Consider the following 24,736-nt stretch of genomic DNA (forward strand, 5'->3'; position numbering starts at 1 on the left):
TTTATACTTTATTATGAAACAAGATATCTTAACAGGATATTTCATCAGCGCAGACATTCTAGCAGCTCTTCATCGAAAATGCCCGGATTTTTTAGCATTTCTATAAAATTATATCATTTATCGAAAGCAAAGGTCATTAAATAAAAGAACATAAATAAGTTGACTCTTATGAAATCGGAACAATATTAATGCAAGTTTGAAACAGGACTTACTTTAGAATTAGTTATTCACGGTAGATGTTAAAAAGATTGTAACTGCTCCTGGCTATGTCGTCGCATCGTTTATTTTTACGTGAATGTTAATGATGACAATGGATGAAAGAAAAGCCAAAAAAAAAAACTCGGTTTTCTGCTCGAATAAATAAGGGATTTTAAATTCGGAGATCCTAGTTTCCTGAAAGAATTACCAGATCATATTACATTCCAATTATAGAATAAAATAAAACTTATTTTTTTCATTACTTTCTTTCCTTGTGCTGAAAAATTGTTTTATTAATTTAAAGAATATCTTGAATTAGTTAGAGTAGTAAAATAGGAAAATATAAAATAAAATTTAACGTTCACCATAATAATTTTTGCTCTAATTTAAGGCATGTATAGCATTAGACAACTTATATTATCTTTTAAATTTCTACATTGTTAGGTCTGAGAATGGTAGGTGCAAGTTAAAATGAAAAGAATAATTACTGTATTAAAAAACTAAATGAATGGAGAAAAGGCATTTATTTGTACAGGAGAACCGTTTTAGCGTTTGGATAAAGAAGAAAACTCCAAGAATTTTGACTCTTGCCTTTGTATATCCTTTCCATCGCATCTCGACCAGTGACCAATAACTGAAGGGTCAAATAGACATCGGCCAATCAGAATTACGCATATGTTTGCTTACTCTCAAGTGCACAAGAAGCATTTTTTTCCCCAAGAGGTTCACAAGAAGCTGCACTCTCACGATAAGCTCGGTAAACTTAATACAGCTCTTACTCCAAGTGCTCAAAATCCGGTGAACTTAACACAGCTCTCCCGGCCTTTCGCAAATACGGCAACTAGTGGTATCCATTAATCGAATTCTATCACTAATAAAATTCTGGTAGGAGAGTATTGTGGCGTAACTACCATTACCTATTGCTACTATTCCATTGAATCCTTTGATAGATGACATTGTTGATATCACCTTTACCTACACCGTAAAAAATTGATATTGTTAATGATGCCAGTGATGATTAATTAATTTTAGCAATAGGTACTTCTAGTATTGTGTTAAATGGTGGTTGTAATAGATACTAAATATTATATGATTAGTGCCTAGATACGTATTATGGGTGTTGGGGAAATAAGTTTCTAGCCGCCCTTATAAAGAAAATAAAAACCGGAGAAAATTGTTGATTATGGTAATTTTTAACCGCTGGGAACTGAAATCGAGCAGTAGCGTTAACCGAAATGAAACTGAATGTAATTAAACTTAATCTGGATGGAAGGAATTTAAAAAAAAACATGTTTTGCTTAATGTAATAACGTAAAGCCACTAAGAAGGACATCAAATAATAATAGACAAGAGAAGTCGGAACTCTTTAATTTAATGATTCATGTCGGTATATGTCTTTCAGTTTTGTGGGCATGATTCCGTAATGTAAATCAATACCGATTTATTGTTTATTTACTTTTTTCACCCAAACGAAGATCGGGTATTCAGCTAGTAGTTTAATAATATTGTATTTTCACATAATATTTTTTCATTTATTATTACGAATACCATGATTTTAAGTTGTGCTGGTTTTGTTTTCTTCAACTAAACTTTTCGATTTTTGCAATAACCAGTTTTGAAATTATTTGAAAACGCATCTGAAAAAAAGAGGTTGATTGAATTATTCATAACGAGTTTCATATGCTTTTTTTTGGGGAAACATTCTGTGCGACCGATATAAAATAAGTTTTTAATAAAATTCCTGCTTTCAAAACAGTTTTGCAAAATATTTATACTTTTTTAACTAAAATTTTTTTTAAATGTTATTTTTTTTCTCAATAGGAATACAAGTATGTTGGCTTGGCATAATAAAGAAATGTCTAAAATACCTATGATGAATTAATTAAAAAAAATTCATTTACGAACAATGGCACTAATTCATTTTAAAATGTGAAAATAGGTGAAAGAAATTGCAGTTTAGTTTGTTGAAATTAACATCACCGAATAAAAATATTTGTTCTTTTGAAAAATATAACTAAAAATCATATAAATTTTTAATTAAGAAAAAAAAACTAAAAATCATATCAACTGCTTTACGGTTCAAATTTTCTTTAGTAACATAATTTATGTAATGAATTTCATTCAGTAACATTATCTTTTTTTATATGTTTGTCACAGCATATATTTTTTCGAACATTTTGACATTAAATTCTAAATTCAACTATATTCTTTTGTTAAAAGCATACATTGTTAGAATTTTCCTTCTAAAATTTCAGTAAAATAATCGGCAGCATTCTGTCCATCTAATTAACAGTAAAGTTTACGTTAAGGAACATCTTTTAAATAACGGTTTTAAAACCGCTTACGACAAGTATGGTTGAAAAAACCGTGAATACAAAACTATACGGTTTTTAACCATTTACAACTAGCATGGTTTGAAAACAGTAAAATCGAAATTTAGCTGAACATTGGAGCTAGGCTTTTCGTTAGGACAGGGACATTAGAGTTGTTGAGCTGTGTTTTATCAAATGAACCATGGAATGTGGTTTAATTAGTTTATCTGGTGGTTTCACCTATTGTAAGAAATAGGAAATACTGGACTTTTTTGTGTTAAGCAGCTTTATGGTGCTGCCATCTATGCGTGAACGAGAGTATCATATTCTAATAGTCCAGGATCACTAATTGGGGAGTGTAGGACACTGAAAACTCTTTATGTGTTGAAGGGAATGTTGTGGTGTCAACGCTGGTATTCGAACCCTCATTCTGTCGGTCATGAGATTGACAGATTAGCCCTCTAGAGAAATAATATGTACTTAGCTACAAGGAACTAAGTGGCTTTATGGTGCTCTGGTTTATCACATATTAGGTGAAAGCAGTAAAACGGTTTTTCTCACAGTTATCTGTTTGAATACCATTATTTAATGATAATTGACTTTTGTTTGAATATGGTAAAATAATTAAAGAAATTGTTATTTAACAACTTTTCTGAGAAGTTTCTTACAGTATATATGTTTTACTGTTACAGTTTTTAAAGAAGAATATTTATGTTTACTCTTTTGGTAAACGTGCATTTTAAGCATATATGTTTAATATATGAAATATTTTTGGACCAATATATTAAATAATTTCATACGTCATTTGACAATATCGTGAAGTCCTATAACATTTTTAAAAGTGAATTATCGAATTTCCTTTTTTAAAGTTATAACTAAAATGGATCAGTTGTCTGAAATTCAATGGAGGGTAAGAAAAATTCTTTTATTTATTCGCTAGATTTCACAATGATAAATTAAATGAACTAATATAATGCTTATAAAATCATTGATTTATCGCTGTAATATTTTTCCTTCTTTCTGTTGTAGATCCTTAAACGCTGGTGTAGGATCAAATCTGGAACTTCTGGCTCATGGGTCGAATCATCATTTTTCCAATATTTATTTTCCCGATCATTTTCCAATACTGAAATTTATATTTTCTACTCGTTATTTGAAATGGTATTGATTGTCAGCCGATATATATATCACGAGGTATTAACTTGGAGGTTGTTAAAAGATGCGCTTATTTTATCTGTGTTAGATATAAATTTCGTAGGTTATAATATCATCATCAGCTATTTTTTAAACATTAACTTACTTGAACCTTAAGCTTTCTAAAATGATGTATGGAAATATAAAAAAATGAAATGAAATAAATTTCAAAACTACGATAATAGGAAATAGTTTTATTTTTATCTGAATTTGAAGATGCTCCACTTGTAGAATAAATTTTTATCAACTATTAATATTCACCACTTTACGTGTTTCATACAGAGTTCACTGTTTCAGATAAGTGACCTTTAATATAAATAAGTAAACTCAAATAAAGCAATTTTCTCTTTTTCAGTTTAATTGAAAAACATAGTTTTAAAATTTGGTACTTGAGTATTATCCAGTCAACCTTTTCGTGTTTTGGGATTATCCATTCAGCCATTTTCGTACGTTGGGATTATACCCGTAGATCATTTTCGTACTTTGGGATTATCTCGTCGACTATTTCCGACAAACCCGATACTATCGCCAAAAGGTAGCTTCTGCGCCAATAACAGCAAATTTTATCATATTTACTGTGTAATCCTTCAGTTAGTTTGCTTTAGAGTGTTGAAATATACTGTTTTTTTTATAGATGCAAAATGATTCGAATTTGAGTTTTGCCTAGCACCGAAGAGAGTGCAGTTTCATATTTGCAGGAGTGTGGAATCATCGCGGATCAGAAACACCGCCAAACTACCCGTATTCGTATTTAAACGAATTTATATGACGGCGACTGCACGAGGATAATGAATTGTTTGTTTACGCTTTAAAAGCTATCAAGGATTTATGGCCGCCGAAATGACTTATATGGTAGAATAATAAATTCAAGAATAATTCAATGAGCAAATATAAAAAAAATAGAAGGTTTTACTTAATTTTGATTCTTTTTATTACACTTTTTCATTACGTACATTTACATTTTTTTGTTATTATTATTATTATTGGATAAAATAATTGTGTTTAGAATGATTTTGGAAATTGCTTTTCATTATGATGGCGCTAAAGGATTTGCGCATTTTCGCGAGCAATGACAGGTCGGCGGGATAATCCCAAAGTACAAGTCACGAAGATAATCACGAAGTACCTAACATTTTTATTTTTAATTTAACAGATTTTTATTTAACAGTAATTTTACTAGATTTTTTTCCTCCCTGTACTAGTAAACTGTTTAAAATTTCGATTGACAATAAATGCCGTTCTGCAAAAATATGGTGATGTAACTGGGCTTTTAATATACAAGGGTCCCTCTTCGTTTGAAGCTTCATAGTTTTGCGTCATAAAATTTATATTCTCTTTTACATTAAAAAAAAGTAAAATATATTAAACTTTTTTTATATATCAAAAGAACCGGTCATATCAGTTTTAGAAATAGGCTCCTGACTTAATTTATATTAAAACTGACATTTTACTTAACTAACGATTGAAATTTTAATTCTTCGAAGTGGAGTATTAACGATCTTGTGAATCAAAACATTTATAAGGAAAGAAAAAAAAATACACGAGTATAATGGGATGCACAAAACAAAAATATCTCACTGTTACAATAAAATAGATAAACAAATAATCAATAAAAGTAAAAGAGGAGTACGAGAAAGATTTACATTTTTGTGATGTATTCAATTTAATTCACTTTAATTAACATTCTAACTTATGTGGAGAAATTTAGCTCAACTTTACCACGCTATTTTGGTTATTAACTAGATATTCAGCTGGAGCTGGCGTCATTGGTCACATGAGTGGGTGACATGTCTGTGAAATGCTAGTACCCAATAATAGATTTTTTTCAAAAATACCCTTTCGTCTGTATCAAAATATAAATACGCCGCATTCCTGCTCTCTTTGACATTCCGGTTCTCTTTCTCATAGTGCTATTTGAATACAGATTCAATTGAAATCTCGCAGCAATGTCACAACACTCGCGGCAAGCCTAAAACCTAAGCCTAATTTATCCAACGATGCTTCGCCATTACATAAGGGTTAAGATTAATGCTTTTAAAATCTTGTTGGAAGGGGAAATAAAAATATACATTCTCTATTCATAAGAATGGTAATAAGTATAAAGAATTTAATCAGAAAGTATCTCTTAAATTTATAATATGAAAATAATTTAAAAATGCGAACTGTTCAAAAGAAAAAGCAGCTTGGATTACTTATTAGTGTATGTTAGTTGCGAACAATTTTTTTTTGTAACCCACATTCATATATATTTATTTCATTCATATTTCTGATTCTTTTATTCACATAGTCCGCGGTTATATATTTGAAAACAGAAAATTTCATCAGAGTTTGATATCTCATTCTAAATAGTAAATAATTATTTTTACAAATTCAAATATTTAAATTCTTTTTTATTTCGTAAACTTCTTTTGACATTTCATTCTTTTCTTGACACTTCAGTTAGTTTATCGTAATAGCAGACGATAGAATGGTTATTAAACGATAAAATGATTCTTTTATTCACATAGTTCACGGTTATATATTTTTTCCGTTAAAGATATATTAAAAAAAATGTTTGAAAACGATAGAATATTTCATTAGAGTTTGATATCACATTCATAAATAGTGAATAATTATTTTTACAAATTTAAATATTTTTTTCTTTCATAAACGCCTTTTGACATTTTATTCTTTTTTTGACACCGCAGTTTGTTTATCGTAATTGCAGACGAAAGAATGGTTATTAGACGATAAGACGATTCTTTTATTCTCATACTCCACGGGTTTTTTCCCGTTAAAGCTATATATAAAATTTTTTTAGAAACTATGAAATATTTCTTCAGAATTCGATATCTCATTCATAAATAGTCAAAAATTATTATTTTTAAATATGTAAACTTTTTTTTTCTTATTTCATAAACGTTTTTTGAAATTTTATTCTTTTCTTGACACCTCAGTTTGTTCAACGTAATAGCAGACGATATAGTGAGTAATATTGTTATTTTATGTTAAATCGTTTAAGTATTAAAAATCCAATCTCACGATATCTAATGTTAACATTTAAATAATTTGCGAACAGGTGTAACCACAAATAGTTCTTTAAAGGATTATAGTAAATCTAATATCGAATGAGCTAATATTTAATGGGGTCGAAGAACGATTGATTAATTAGATATCTGGTTGATGTGACATTGAGTAATAATTAATGGAACACTTTAATAGAAATAAAAAACTAGCCATTGCATTCATTTAAAAATACGAAGAGTAAAAATATTTACATCGGCTCTTTTAGTGAAAATGAATTAACTGATTTATTTAATTAAATAAGGATTAGGAATGATTAAATATGAAAGTAAATTTGTGAAATAAAGGGAATTAAAAAGCTTGGAAATATGGAATGCCTATAATGGGCTGACTCTGAGTTCAAATATTCTGCTTGCAGTAAATCCTTAGCGAAGTTTAGAGTCAATAAATTTTTTTAACAAAATGCCACTTTCACGAATCGTTGCGCAGAATGCAGTTTTATTAAATACGGATGACTCTAGAAATTAAATTTACAAGAAGCAAAAATATTTAATTTAAGCCACGTGAGTTGTAAAAGTTTATTATCCTCGCCAACGAGAATTTTAGTAATTAAATTGATTTCCACATCAGTACATTCTTTCGGAGGAAAGAATGTGTCGTTAGGATTTTAAGGTTGCCAATACCACCGCCACTTTCAGAAAAATTAATAATCATTATGTCGTTAAACTTTGAGTTTAGTAAGAGTATATTTGTCTAGTAAATGCTCTATTTTTAACACTAGAAATCCTTTACGCCAAATGTCAGAAAACGACTAAAAACTATTTTCATTCACAATTGAAATTTACGGTTTAAGACAGTACAGCGTGACGCAAGGAAAAAAATATTTCTTCTTGAAAAATTATTATTGAAGTTATACTTCTTATGCGACTTCCAACAAGGTTGCGTTAAACGTTTAACGTTACACTTTTATTGGCCGGGAAATACGTGGTAGGATCCAGTTTTCCCTCATTCATTTCCATATTGTTTTAGTTCTCACTAGCATAAAAATAATAAAAGTCATAAAACTATTCGCGATCGCAACGCTCGAGTACGCCCTCTATCGGGAGCCTGTAAATATCAGACATTAATTTATCACGTTTTCATTTAGTTCCATCCAAATCATCGGCCATGACGGACGCCATTTTCTTAGCAGCAAATAAAAATCAAAAGTTCCCTAAGGAACAGTTGAAGAACTTGAAAAAACTAACCAGAACATGCCAAACATTGAAGCAGAACACGCCAAGCATTTGAAGAACAATTTCTCAATAATTTTAACCTTTCTATTACCAACAACATAACTTACAATTTCATGATCACTTGCTGTTACAGATGTGTATATTACGGTAAAATAATTTTTTCTGTCTTCAATTCATTACAAATTAAAATGAAGTCAACATTGCTTTCGTCATTCCAATAAAGAAATGTGAATTCAGAACGTCAAGAACTGCAATAGTTATAGAATTCTTCTTTGTTATAGAACAGTATATATTTCTGTATCTATATAATTCGGAAAACAACAATAAAGAATCAACCAAATTACTTGAAATAGTGTCATTTGTGCTGATGATTAATAAATTTTTTTATCGTTTTCTTGGTAAGTATTTCTTAGTTTTGAAAGAATAGATAATTTCAACTAGAATTCAGCTGTTCTGTTTTTAAGCTACATATTCAAATTCATATCGAGATCTTACAATTATAAAATTTTGATGTGTGGTATGTTATCTAAAAGTAATAAAGGGATAATCTATGCACATATTATTTGAAAATAAAACTTTCAAACAAAGAACATTTCATTTGGAACTCTACGGATTTATAAAGAAGGTAAGTGTTATGATTTTTATAATAAAAAAATTAGCTTGTAAAACTTTTTTTTTCTTATTTGATGATAGTTCTCTACAGAATGGTTTCTTACGTCTGATTAAGAAGTATAAGAAAAGAAACTATATGAAAGTTTTTATTTCAATGTAAAGAATTCTTAAAATCGTTTTTTTATCCTAAGAATTCGTTATTTTCCGTTTTATAGTTTATAATTTTTTGATAAAAATTGTTGTCAAAATACTTTTTTGAAAACATAAATGGTATAACATTATGTGTTTATGTATACTTTTTGCATATTCTAATGTTTCAAGTAATATGATTCAGAAAAGTATGAATAAAAATTCGGTACTTATGTATTAACGCCACAACAGCTACAGATTTGGCTGTTTTTAAGTGCCGCCAATCAACACCTAAAATTTTTGTGACAAGTCATAAAACGAAACACTTTATTTAAAATCAAAGTAGTTTATCGGATTTCGGTGGACAATGGGCAAAATATTTCGCTCCAGAAAAAATAAAATTGCATCTTGTTTTATTTTTGGCAAATCCCAAAGACGCATTTTCGTAGCACTAAAAAATGGTAACAAAAAGTGAAGAACAAATCATTTTGGAATTCTTCTGATTTATGAAGCAGGTAAGCGTTAATTTTCATAAAATAAAAAATTTTACTTTTAAGTAGTTTTTTTTCTTGATGATAGTTTTCTATGGAATGGTTTTCTACTTCCGATTATGAATCAAAAAAGAAAAAACATGAAAGTCGTTTATTTTAATATAATGAATTTTTAGAATTGTTTTTCTTATTTTTATTTTTTTGTATCGTAAGCATTCTTTACTTTACGTTTTTCAGTTTCCAAATAATGATTTTTATTAAAACTTAAAATTTTTTGATAAAATTACTTGTCAAAAAACTTTATTTACAAAATTAAATTACATAAAATTATGAAGCCTATGTATACTTTTTGCTTATTTTAATGTTTGAAGTAATATGATTCTTAAAACTATGGAATGTAAAGTTTAAATAGGCCTTTCAGGTTATATCATTAAATTTAGTAAAACTATTTCTCAGGCATTAGGTTTTAACTCTAATAAGAAGATACATATTTTTTTCTGTTATCTTCTGTTTACAAATATTTTTCAGATGTGTTTTGGATGTTCCTTCTTTAAAAAAAAGAGATACCATCTTGTTTTCGGTTGTATAAGAAAGGATATCAAACATTTTTATTTTTTAAATTTAATACGCCACATTAAAGAAGGAACGTTACAATGCTACACGCGACATTAAAGACGTCTCCAGTGTAACTGAATGACGGTTCATATAGAAATCGCAGGTATGCGTCTCATACAACAACGCCCCCTATAGTTCGTTGCGATCGCGAATTGTTTTTCTATAAATATTTTTTCAGTTTTATTTGATACACTTACAATTTAATAGGATAGTATTTTTTATTTTCAAATTTAGTGGATAACAATAGGGTATACTATAGCCTACGTCACAGGTCGTGTTATTCCTACTAAATTTAACTAGTAAACAGCATTTTCTGCGAACCTGATTTCTAGCAACAAGTAAACATTAAACGAAGTGTGTTGTTATAAGTCGCTACTCGTCAGGTTGGAAATGTATTAGCCTAGTTCCTTTTGAAATAATTTATTTTGTTATTTTATCCAAGTTTATGAATTTAGTAAACATATTTAAAACTCAGCTCATTAATTAAACTAAAATGTAAATATTATTCCTAGTACAATTTTCGGAGTGAAAGTAGTTGTATTTTTTTCATATTATACCCAATTGTAAAAAATGAGTGAAAACAATCCCACGGACAATGCGACGGACTTAAGGTTATGTCAAGGTACGTCTCTTGTGAATATCAATTGATTGTTAGGTTTTCTCTTTTGAAATTACATTATGACGCATTCACATACATTATTAATAAAAATACATTTTCCAGGGCGAGACGATGAGGCAACCACAAGCCCTTCCACTGGTTCAAGAGGACCACGAGGGAAAAATGCACAATATTACCGTTATTACAGAGCACAGAAGCGAGCGGAGCAAAAAAAAGAGTCGTTGAATAGAATTAGTGATCCTTCTACGACTGCTGATTCTTCTACAATTAACGTCGCAGGTTACGAAGTTTAACTTCTTCCATTGGGAGGGACTCCACGCACTATTTTTTTTTATTATGCTTTTTTTTTTAATATGTGTGTTGAATACAGCGAGTAGAAGATTAAAAATTATTGATAAAAAAATTTTCAAAAAATTATTTTATTTTTACATAATTATTAAAAAAATATTTTATTTTTTTGGAGCACTTTACGATGTAGGTGTAAAGAAATAGAAAGGATTTTTTTTTGGAAAACTGCTGATTTCAAAAGTAGAAAAGAAAATTTAGTCTTTGTTTAAAAGAAATTTAGTAAAAATTTAGTTGAAAATTCCGAGCCACGTTGCACCGAAAATTGGTATTCTTTTGCTGGCTACATAAAATGGAGTTCAATTTTACTACATTTTGCTATTTTCACTAGTTTCTAAGGTCAATAGAAAGTTGCACCAAGTAGATGTTTTGAGGAAACAAAACACCTATTTTCATTCTTTTTTTTCCATATAAAAATAGAGGACGGTTGCACCATTATTAGGTATTTTTAAAGCCCTCAAATACAGGCCAAGGTTGGCCTGTATTTGAGGGCTTTAACAAAACCATTAATCATAACAAAAGGCTCGTAACAAAACCATTAATCATAAGTAGGTTATTTTATGACACACCTCTAACTATTTTTACCATCAAATTTAAAAATGACAGCCTAAAAGAAAGGGACTTTATTTAATGCAAATAAAACGTTTACTTACCTCAATAAGTTAATACTTAAAACGACATGCATGAGTCGATCCGATTCACCGAGATCGTCGTAACAACAACATGGCGTCGTAAACAAATATCGTTCAGATTATGGTCACCATCAAAGTTTTGAGTCTTTTACCAAATTTTGGTGCAGTCAATTGCACTATGGAAGTATTTCTTGATCATACTTCCCAATTTATGGTGTAACAAAATAAAATGATCTTTCATTTAACTAAACTTTGGGATAATAAGAAACTTTGCACCAAATGCTGGTTAAATAATTACCGAATTTTTTTACAGTGTAGAAACAAGTATTTTGTCGGACCTAAAACGAAAAGTGTCGGGAGCATCACTTTCGTAATTTTTATGAAATTGATGTTTATCACTTTCGCAACAAATATTAATCAACCCCAAAATACTCCATTTTTAAAATGATAAGCGCTTTGCTTAACGATTTACGATGGGCAAAATTAGTCACTCAGTCTGTGTTAAAAACATAGTTCTTAAAAATTTTATTTTGTTTATTAATAATTATGTCACTTAGTATAAATTAATTAATAGTATGTTGTAAATATTGTTAAAGCACATAGTAATCACATTACTGTTTCGAGTAAAAAATAAAATTTTCTTCGTTTCAGTGTGGTTCAAAAACACATTTTTAAAATTTTTTTATTATTTTTTTTATTTTACTGTCCAATATTTAAGTCTTTCTTTAAATTTTATTTTTACTCAATTTTTACGTATAAGGGATTTTTTCTATATAAAAAAATGACTCGAAAATTTGATAACCATAATTTTATTAGAGCTCGAAATGAAGAAGATTTACCATAATTTAAAATAAAACTATGGCAAATATAATGTTCTGTCACATCATTCATAACTAAATTAAAAAATGGTTTGAAGTTCTAAACTTTCTCGATTCACTTCAAAGAACAATCGTAAATTGTTTGAATTAGTATTTTATTCAAACTATTTCCTATATATCATTGTACATTTAATCTGTATTTAAACATCCATTTAACATTGTTCACGATTTAATTTACAAATGCAATATCTATTCAAAAAGAGAACTGATAAGTATTGCATTTAAATCGCACCATTTGTTGCAGAACCTTAATTAAAAGCAAGAATCAATTTCTCAATTTAATTAAAGGCGTCTCTGTTTACTTAACTTATGTTGCAATATTTGACTAATGCAAATAAATATATTTTTATAGATTACTCAAATACACGATTTAATTTTGGTTGCTATTAAAACTTTTAATTATTTGATTTCTGGAGCGTACCAATGAAATGACTGGTCTGGAAGAATTAGTTGAAACAAAAATGTTTGAAACAGCGTTTTGTTTTTATTTTTCATTGGAAAATAACGCTTTGCTTAAAAAAATACTATACTGTGCAAATTAATAAGGACGAAGTGAAAAATCGAATTAGTTTTAAATAACAAAGGTTATATCCAACAAAAGATCAGATATACTTTGTGGTGTGGAGACAAAAGTAAAAAAAGAGAAAAAAAAAAAAAAAAAAAACGGGAATAAAGCACAAATGAAAGTACATAAATATCTAGGGGATAGTCGGGTAGCCCCGCTCACTTAAGGAGTATTGCTTATATTTCTGTATAATACTGAGTAATAATCAACATTTTTGTATGTTTCTATTGTTTTATCATCTAATTAAATAATGCAAAAAGAATAAACCAAGAAAAGAATAGTTAAACTTAAAAAAATAGAAATTTAAAAAAACATGTTTTTCAGCTCTTTTCAAAATGTGTCGGGTAGCCCCGCCCAGTTACAAAAATTATTTTTTTGACTGTTTTTTCAGGTGTAAATGAAAGTGACTAATGTATTGACAATAGATGAACCTCATTTATCATTTTTATCACAAACTTATTCTATTTATTACATATTTATATACTTTAGGTGAATTCTATCATTTAATAACAATCATTTAATAACAACAATGTTTGTTGCTAAAAATGCATATAACATTCAAATTTGAAGCAATAAAATAATAATCTTTGCAACCGTACATTTATCGACGAAATAAAATTGGGCGGTGATACCCGACATTCCCGAAATCCAATTTTTTTGTAAATTTGTAATTACTCGAAAAATTTTTCACATATAGACTTCTTACTTTGTGCAAATTAATCTTAACACTACATACTTTAATGCTGTATGTATAGAAAAAATTATTTTTTTAGTATTAAAATTAAAGTTTAATCTAAACATTCAACCAATTTTTCTTAATTTCATGACTACTGTATTCAACATATTTTCAAAACTATTGTTTACCATGTTAACATCTGCATAAATACTTGAAACTTTGAAAATAGTCTTTTTTTAATATAACAATTAATGTCCGATGGTCCCCTTGACTTGAAAAAATATTCTGTACATATGAAATTGACAGTGGGCGGAGGTACCCGCTGGGTGGGGCTACCCGACTCTCCCCTATATTATAGTTTCGGTATTACAAATAAGAGCCTACTTCAATGTCTAAACGTCAAAATGAAGGTGAACGTTTAGTCTCAGAAACTCAGATTTCTTCAGCATCCAATTTAACGTTTAGACACTGAGCAAGATTCTTGTTTACCCAAGTCAGAATTTTACATGGTTTTCCATGGATGGACCAACATAATCTTGATAATGACCATCAATATTTCCATTCTGAACCATTATATTCCTGATGGTAACCAATATAAGTGACCACCACTCCAATATAGGACTTATTTATGATGGTCCAACATAAAAATAAGAATTATTTTTGATGGTTTGTTCATGTTAAACCATCAGAAATTTCCATCACAGTTTCTTAGAAATCAAATATTGTACCGATCATGTACAATCATCACCCCAATGTAGGAATTTGGACTGATTTATGATGGGCCAACATAAAAACAACAACAATTGTTTTGATGGTATATTCCTGAGAACCAGCAAGATTTCCCTTTAAAACATCATGGAAATGCATAGTTGGAACCATCATGGACCATCACGGACCATCATGGATTTTATTGGTGTATGAGAATCAAACTTCTATTGATGGTTAACCATCATAGTATTAAAGTAGCATTTTCCATCATGGAATGATGGAAGTTTGCTCGCATATCAAAAACCATGATCGCATAATGGGAAATGCTTGATGATGGTAACCATCAAATGATGTTGGACCATCATGAATCGCACCGAAACCAACATAAATCATCAAAATGATTTGTAGGGACCATCAAGAATTTTGACTTGGGTATAGAACTGAAAACTATAGTTAATCCATTTATGTGCGTTTTTTATATTCACGTTTTTTTTTTGTTGCTTTAGTTAACAAATATACTTTAGTATCTTTATATACATTGATTATATACTTTTGATCTGTCTTTATATACTTTTGATAGAAATGAACTCTTGAATACGTATTTTCTAGGACTCAATTGATTATTGCAAATTCTTAATTTCATCGTTGCGTGGAAACAAACTAATATGACGTCATTTATCATGAGTTAATTTGCAGTGCAGTTCATCTTACCTAAACTAATCTCCAAAATATTCTGCAAGTTTTCGATTGAGTTAAAGTTTGGTCAGTTTTGATGAAAAGCGAACAATATTATTTTTTTTCTTCATTTAAGCCTCTTGATTATATTTGAATTCTGAGAAGGGGTCAAATCATGTTGAAATGTCACGTCTATAATTTCCGCATAATTTTCTAATTAAGTTTCATGTCGTGATATGTATGTGTAATTAGTTTAATTCAACATAGTATCAAAATTAAGTCAAGTGTAAAAAAGACCTAAATTATAAAACTTTAACTATTTTGCATATGCAGTTACAACTAACATGAGCTAAGTTCCTTTGCGTGTAGACATTGGAATCATTGGATATTGGGATCGATGGCGTGATTGATATTTTTAAGTGTAAGGTAAAAATGAAGTTTGAAACTTTTCGCTCGGCCTTTCGTAGTCCTTAACTCCAAAAACTAATCAGTAATTTTGTTTATTTAAAATTGTCAGATTAAAAAGTAAGTAATTTTAAAACGAATATCAGATTCGTTTTAAAATTAGGTTTTCCACATAAATATTGAATATAGAAATAAAACATTTAAGTGGTTGTAAAAAACGCCAAATACATTATACTCGCTACAAAGTTTATATTTAGGCTTTAGCAAAGCTACGAAAGCCTATAAAAAAAGTAGTGTTTTTGAAATTCAACAGACTTTACTTAAATTTTTTATTTCCTACATAAAATTAGATTCCTTAACGAATGATAACGAATGATAACACGAATATGATGATAACCGAAAAAATGATAAACGAAATTCAATACCTTACGACTCAAAAATTTTTGGCTATTATTAAATGAAATTATAAAAAAGATAATAAATATTTGCTAAATTTTTTTTGCTGCATAGAATTATCTTTGGATAAAAAAATGGTGTAATTGTGTGGAAGAAATGTTTCAATTCGCTTAAAAAGTTCTCGAGATATGGCGAAAAACATAGAAGACAAATTTAACATTTAGGGCCCCAAACTTTGGACCGCACTCCTGACTAAATTATTGATACCTTATTTCCCAGATAACGACTATTCTATATTTTTTGGGGGTCAGAAATCTGAACCCGTGAAAAAAAGGTATGTTTTCTCAAAGAAAGTACGTTTTTGAACCCGAATTTATAATTTAAAATATCGTCTATACTAAGTTATTAGCATATTTGAACTCAAAAGTTATTCAGGGTGGTCCATTTTTTTGCGCACTGTACTTAAGCATCTGCTTACATAATTATGTAAAAGCTGTACTGTCTCAGTTTACTTAACTATTTAAAATTTTTGTGATTTTACTTAAGTTTTAGTAAATAAATTATATGTTTTGAGTCATTATGGTTTTCAGAAGTATGGTTACATGATCGAACCTACATATCTCAATAGTGATGTTTAAAAGGAGTTGCACATATTTCAGAAAAACTGCATAATGCTATTTTGAGTAACAAATTCTATAATTAACTTCAAAACGACAACATCTTCCTTCATACTGAGGAAGAGCCTCATAATTTATAACTTAAAAAAAAAATACCAATATTAACTACATTTGGATTAATACTAATTATAACTTAAAAACATACAATTGGTTTATATAAAGAAAACTGTTAAATTTACTGGAAAAAAAACTGCCTGCTGGTGTGGCAGTATAAAATCGCTTATTTCACAGATAAATACTCTTATTTTATTATATTCTCCGTTATTTAAAAAAAAAAAAAATAATTTACTACACGCGATGATAATATGAAACACGCGACTGTCATTAGTATAAAATTAATAAAAATATCGCGCCATTCACCTTCTTAGTAGGTGTTATTTTTATCTGATAATTATATTAGGGGGATCGGAGAGCAATGTCGTTTCCGCGCATTAAATCGCTAATCTTAAAAACCAATTAATTTTTTTTCGTTCCATTTCGATTCATTTTCGATCCGGCATTGAAAGGTTGCTTCTAACGAAGGTGAATACATTATTGATTAAAAATAAAATCTTGATAACAAATATGAAATGCACCGAAACGATATCACTTTCCTATCCCCCTAATATTTTCTGACAATTATAGTATTATGTTTTTTTATAACTACATTGTTATGTTTTCATTAGTGATGAGTAAAAGCTGAAGATTAAAAATGATTCACACATCCATGTTGTTCAGAGATCCGGGAACTCTGCTACATGCCGAATCAAATCATATCCGAAATGTTTTCTGTAAAAAACCAACTTAATAATTGTAAAAAGCATTATATTATTTTTGCAAATATTTTTTCTTCCAAATTCAATCCTTTCATACTTCAAATAAATATTTTTAATCAGTTTATATATCATACCAGTTGCTGTATCATATAGTAACGATTTGTAGATTTGTTTTATTTTGTAATACAATTAAAGATAACTAAATATTCACTGTAGAATTCCAAAAAATAAAGAATAATTTAAAAAATGCATTATCTTGAATTTTCTTGCTTAGTTCGCAAACCACTTATAATTGGATACAATTGTTTACCTACGTTTGAGAAATATCGATCAGAAATTTTCCAATAAGTTTCCATTTCTTTATAAATTATTAGGTACATGACATTTATTATATCCTTTGCCATCGGATAAATTATTTGTCATTAGAAAATATTTGTCATCAAATTTAAATCCATTTAATTTATTGCATAATTTCCTGAAGTTAGAAATGACAGCATTCTCAAATTTAACTAAATAAATTACTACCATTAATATATCTAACAGTTTATTATTCTAACTTACAGAGAGATTTTATAAACACTTTAAATACATGATTAAATTGTAATTTTTGAAAAATATTTTAAATATAATTTTTATTTAAATTTTTTATCATTATTTTAAGTTTAATATTTTTCTCTGAAGGTTTATTCTCTAAACATTTTATATATTTTAAAATTACTTATTATTTATAATACGCGTATTTCTCATATTGTTAGCACTGCGTTCCAACGTTAGTTAAAACATTGGTTACTTTATGCTGGTCGATATCAGAATAACAATATCGTTAAATGTAGATATTTCACTATATTTATCGAATTTAACAAATTTATATTATTTTACATTTGTCGATATTTCCATTACCCAAATGAAATTCAGCACCTTTTACGATATTATCGAACTTTCGCTGTACCGTTATCAATAATAATCGATACATCAATAAAAATATATAATCATATACGATATTAATCAATGTCAATTATTATCGTGTATGCAATATTTATTATTAATGTGTGTGTTAATGATATAAAGAGATAATACTTTTTAAAACAGCATTTTCCCGATGCTTAAAAACATCGGAATTTCACAATATATTGGATGCTCCAGTCAAAACTATTGCGAACCTAATTACAATAATAAAGAATAATAATTCAACTTAAAACCGGAAGCAACCGAGTGTAAATTTATGATTAATAAAATGCGGCTTAAATATATTAGTACATCCTGCTGCAGCATTTCCGCAATTTAATTTTAATTATAGATTTCCCATGACAAAATGCTACCTATTACACTCGGTTAACTTCAAGTACACCGAGTTAATTGTGAACTCGTTGAAATGATGGAATGAAGTAATGAGCTAATAGATGCAATAATTGTTGGTAAGTGAATAGATTATTTCAGCAATTACAAACTATTGCATTGCAAGTCATTATTTCCAAAATCAATTCAGAATAAACATCGGTTAAGTCACAATGAATTTTCATTAATAATATTTACCCGCTAATTCCAGTTTATAATGCAAAATTCATTATCTTTGTCAGTTTAAAAGTTGCTTATGGGAATAATGAAACAAATACGGTTTCTTTAAAATTCAACAATTTTGTTGATAACATACTGATTATTCTTTTTAAGTAAGGTAAAGTGGTAAGTTAAGATAGGTTTTTTGGTCCCATGACACCGAAATGCAAAAATGATATTTTTCCATTTTATTTCAGATTAAAATTAGTTTATAGCACCGTATAAACGGCTAATGGAGATGATATAATGGAGATAACAATATAATGGAGATATATATAAAGTCATACTTTTGACACGCAATAGCCAAACTAAATAAAACATAAACAGTAAACTAGGTTAGTTATATTATTATTGTTCAATTAGTATATAATTTGCAAAATATGTTTTTAAAAGCACCTTATCGTACCAATTTCTATTTACACTGAACAGTTAATTTATTATTTATATAAATTAATTGAAAAATATAATGATGAGCACGAAACCTTCGATAATACACTTACGTTTAAACTCATTTGATAATTTCTTTTATTACCTAAGAGTTATATAAGAAACCACACTAAATGAATGCATAATATTTTAGATCAAACAAATATACATAAATGCATTTGCGTAAATGCTCATAATGAAAATGGTAGAAACGAGATAAATATTTCTGAAATTTTTATCTTAGAAACTATGAGCAATTTTTTTTTCTGCCATTCCATTCTGCAACGTACTTATTCATGTTTAGACTGATTTAAATAACTTATTTTTCTTTTATGTTTATCTTTTAAGTTAGTTTTTCTTAGTTTATAGAATATATCATTCCATAAACTATACAAAATTCCATAAAAATACAAAATCATCTCAATTAGGTGTAAGATAATCTCGATGAATTTAATCATTGAACCTTTTTCTCTTTTTATTTATTTCATTCCTCAAATTGAAGTTATCCTCTTTTAGATCATCCAGATATGATCCGCGCATCTTGCGCTTCTCTATCACGTGTTGATATCCCTTTGCTCCGCCTACTTTACGGAGAGTCCAAAGACTCTCAGAACAAACTGTCAGTTCTTACCTTGCAGCTCTGAGGGAGTATATAATTCACAACTTATTCGAAGATAGTCCCTATTTTTCTCCACTTACACTGTAAGTCAGAATATTATCAGGCTTTACTTATTCCTATGGTTAATTTTTTCTTCGTAATAACATTTCAAATAACATTTCTATTGCAGTATATTTTTCTTCTTTTATATATTTTAAGCTTTTTTTCTAGCGGTTATGCTGTTTAGATCTTATGTTTTGTTGCACAAAAGTTAAGGCGTTGAACTGTTAATAATTATTAGCAATCTAGCAATGTTCCATAAATAGTTCCTGCTTACTATATTTTTCCTTGATAGATTATGGGTCAAATTATTATAAGACTAAAGCTATAGCTAAAAAACATTTAGTATCTTTCTGATCAAGTAATTTTTTATTTTATATTTTAAAAATTTTTTTTCTAGTGGATTTGCTGTTTATATCATATGTTTTATTGCACAAAAATGAAGGTGTTGTACTGGTAATGTTAAGCAATCTAGTAATGTATTTCCATTAATAGTTCCTGCTTGCTTTATTCCCCCCTCCCTCATAGACTGGGAGTCAGATTATTATTTAATTAAAATGAAAACTATTTCTAGAGTTAAAATATAATTTTTGCATACAATGTAAATTACAATGTTTGTAATTTCATATTATTTAAACAATACTTTTAGCGTTATCATGTATTTCGTTGCAGCAAATTTAATCCGTTGTTCCGGGACTAATTATTATCAATCATGTTATGCATTTCATAATAAGTTCGTGTTTGCTACATTTTTTTTCCTGATGTAATGCAAGTCAGAATAATATTAGACTGTACTGCTAGGGTAAAAATACAATTTTTTTAAAAATAATATTTATAACAAAGTAAAAGTTTGCATATATGTATATTTTTAAACTTTACTTTTCACGGTTATGCTGTTTTTATCATAAATTTTGTTACATAAAATTTAAAGAATTGTATTGCATCGATGTATTACATTGCATTACATTAAGGTATCACATCAATCGATGTGATACATTAGTGGTAGATCAGTGACCACTTAAAATTAGTTAAGCCATTACTACGTATTATGTATAAAACAAATCTAACGTTTTGTTTTAATTGTTTTCCTTGTACATAATTTTTTATTTCAGTAAAAAAAAATATTTTGTAATATGTTTACCATTTATAACATAGTGCGAATATATAAAAAATAGTTTTATTCTTATTAATGAATAAAACACAGAGAACTATAATTTCTAATGTTCTCTAACGGGGAATAGTATTAGACAATTACAAAATGTTTTTAACGGAATGTTATTAACAGGTGAATAGTGTTAGACAATTACAAAATGTTTTTAACAGAATGTTATTAACAGGTGAATAGTATTAGACAATTACAAAGTGTTATTAATGTTAATGTAACAGAAAAATCAAACTGTTAGAAAATTTATTTCATCGTCAGAATAAAAATTTATGTCATGCCAATATTAGCTTGATAATAATACGCTTATCAACAATATAATCAAAATGCTTATAATCAATTATGTTGCATGCAAATATTTACTACTTCAACAGAAAAATCATTTTAAAATATGTTTACCATGAATATCTTAGGGCAGGGGTGGCGAACCTTTATGCACAAACGTGCCATTTTTTCTAAAAAAATGTTTAATGAGATCATAGACGTGCCGTCAAATAATTTTGACTTCGCGATTCTTGGGAAAATAATGATACAAAGTATCAACTCAAAACTCTTTATTTACTATGAAAAAAAAACATTTTGCAATGTTTCAGTTATACGCGTAGTTCAACTTAAGGCAACATCGGTGTGACTTCTGTTGTTGTAGATAAGATGACAAATAATTTATATTAGGTTGTAAGATGTTAGTTTAAGCAGGACTGTTATTTTTTTTTTTACTAGCCATTTATTGTTAGCTTGTTTTTTATGGTTATTAATTATTTTTTGGCATTAATTGTTAATTTTTTTGTTAATAACTGCCGATTTTGTTTCTTTATGAGGTTTAATTTAATTGTTAATATGCTTCATAGTGAACTGTGTAATCTCTGGCGAGCCCGAAATATTGTGTCGCGTGCCATTGGTTCGCCATCCCTGTCTTAGGGTGAATAGATATATAAATTTTTTTTATTCTTTTTAAAAAATACTGCACAGAGAATTATAATTTCTAATTCTCTCTAACGGGAAATTGCGCTAGAACAGAAAAAAATCTAATTGTTAGATAACTTATTTCGTCGTCTGGTTAAGCATTTATAATAAATCACTATTAGCTTGATGATGACATAGTACACTGTTTCTGTTTGGAATATTTATTACAACTGCAAATAAAATAATGCCGACTTAGCAAAGGAGCAAGTGGCACTTATAAAAGTTTTCAATTTAAGAATGTGTAACCATTGCGTGCAAGGGAATATCCAAAATCCTTTATACTATTTCTTAAAAATTTTAGTGGTGGCTAAGAGGATTTTATTTTTATAAATAGTGTGGAAAAAACGTTGCTTGATGGAAAAATATTTCATGCAGTTAATAAAAAAGAAAATGGGAATATAATTCTTATCCAAAAATATTAGTAACTGACTCAAAAGATTGAGTTATTGCTTTTATGGTTTATGAAAGATATACAATTCACTTCTTTTTAAGTTTAAGTATTTAAGATTAATTGGTTTCACTGAACTTTTTGATTGGTTTCAGAGAGCTTGAAGTAGCCATTACTTTTCACAATTGACCAGTGGTCAAGTTGATGAAGAATGTCAATTCTATCAGCATTCACGCTGAATATATTTAATGAACTCAATTTTAACTTTTATTCCTCTTTTGAAAACTGTTGATTATAAATATTATAGTACATATTTAACTATTAGAGTGTAATATTTAATTAAATATTCTGTATCAAACTACTCCGTATATACTATCTCTAAATTTCACCAACCTTATAACCGTCGTTGAACAGTCGACCCAAAATTTTGAGTTTACGACTACTTTTGATGGAAGTAACACACGTTTGTGTTACATGGAAAAGGAAACCACGAAAACCTCCCACAGTTAGCCTGACGACTCTAACCCATGAATCGTCTACCACTGAGGATATTTTACGTCAGCACTGTGGTCGGTCGGTGCGAGCCGGGTGCCCAAGTCAAATCGACGAGATCGCTGAGATTCGAACCCGGTTCACCTCACTAAAAGAACGAAAGCTTTATCTCTCGCACCACCACTGAGACCCTACCTTAAGACCCTATAATATTTTGTTTCATGACCGTCGTTGAACAGCCGACCCAAATTTTCGGGTTCAGGATTACTAATGTTGAACTCCGTAGCCTTGTAATTTTGAACCCAATCCGGAAGACAAGGGAACTCTGGATCAAGTTTTGGGAGAAATTTGCCTTCGTGTTAGACGTTTTGATGGAACTAACCCGGATTTGCGTTGCATGGAAAGGAAAACTTCTCCCTGTTATCTCGACGGCAAGGGGACCATGATCCATGACATGTCAACCATTGACGATATTTTACGTTAGCCGTATGGCTGGTGCGAGACGGGTGCGGAGTTCTTACCTACCAGCTGCCGCTGGCACTCCAACCTCTGGCACCTCATTCGTTGGCAAACTCTCTTTCTTCTGAGCCACAGCAGCTCACTTGCGTATATTGGACAAACTATTAAAATTCGACTCAACTTAAGGGGTTGAAAGACATGTTCAAAATCGGAGCATTAAACGATCTTTTATCACCTCACATAGCCATTCTAATCATAGGTTTGAATTTTTTTTGGCTCAAACCATTCAACACTGCTCTGCATCTGCTGAGTTTGATTTCTGAGAATTATTCCCCATTTTGAAAAATTTTAACAATTTACCCAATAATCTTTCTAGCATCCCATACTTTAGAATAAATATTCTAATATTAATAATCTTATTTTTTGCACCCTTGAGTTTCCGCCTAAACTCCAAACTCCTGTTCTCTATTTGAATGATATTTCTTTGTAAATAATAACGACTAAACAAATGAAAAATATGGGCCGGAATAGCCTGGTCGGAAGGGCGCTGGGCCCATGTCTGAGAGTTCATGGGTTCGAACCTTGCCGTCCGAAGACTCCCCGTGTAGTAAATGGTGGCTGATGCACGTTAAATCTGTCGAATCGCAAAGTCCCCCATGTTCCTATAACAAATCAATACCTATGGGGGTACTGGATTGGAGATAGATCGTTCTCTGGTTCAGGTCAAAATTGCGACCTGTGGATGAATGAATAGATGTATAAATGGGTCCACCCTATAAACGGTAGTGGCAGAAGTCGAATTCTTGACCATAGGTAGCTCAGCTGGAAAACAGGAACAATCGTACCCCTCTGCCTGAACAGGCATACAAAAGTAAGCAAGCAAGCAAATGAAAAATATATATCCTAATAATTTTTTCTAGTTAAAATATTACTTTTTAATACAAATTTGTGCTTTTTTATGTGACAATCACATAGTCGCTTTGGTAAATGTTTGAAATATATACTAGGTCAAGTTAACTGCCCGGTATACCTTACAATAATGTTTTTTTTTTTTTAAGGTTCATTGTCACATCTCAGCGGATTGCGCCTATGGTTTTCTAAATTCTGGTGGACTGCGCTGTTAAACTTCTACCCCCCTTTAGAAGGGTTGGTGTACCGCTCTTAAAGCAACCCTTGTGACCACCATATTGTAAAAAAAATTCTGATAAAATCGTGGCCCCGCCAATAATGTGCCGTTGCAGTGCGTAGTTGGGATAGAAATGCCAATTAGTGTTCCTCCATTTTTTGGTCAATTTTCAATTGATAGTTATTTTTTATGTGTTGTAAATTTTTTTTATTTCTACAATTTTAAAATAAAAACTATATTTAAACTACGATTATTTTTTGCTGTTCCTTATAAGGGGACAAGGGCTTTCAAAGCCTTGAAAATCGGTCTAAATTATTATTAAAACAATGCGATTTTTTCAAGTATAGTATGCCTCCTTGTAGCCTTAAGTTGCTTAAAAAGTAAAAGT

General features: G+C 29.3%; 1 protein-coding gene across 1 annotated transcript in view; it reads left to right on the plus strand.

The window, feature by feature from the left end:
* Window positions 1–19,705: 19,705 nt before the first annotated feature.
* Window positions 19,706–24,736, plus strand: part of LOC107442456 (calcitonin gene-related peptide type 1 receptor) — a 166,593-nt gene continuing 161,562 nt past the window's right edge. The window contains exon 1 of the mRNA XM_087153455.1: window positions 19,706–19,802. The gene's annotated coding sequence lies outside the window, so the exon portion shown is untranslated. The remainder of the gene's footprint in view (window positions 19,803–24,736) is intronic.

Source organism: Parasteatoda tepidariorum, chromosome 10 (genome assembly GCF_982258835.1).
Source record: "Parasteatoda tepidariorum strain Cologne lab strain chromosome 10, Ptep-v5.0, whole genome shotgun sequence".
NCBI lineage: Eukaryota > Metazoa > Arthropoda > Arachnida > Araneae > Theridiidae > Parasteatoda > Parasteatoda tepidariorum.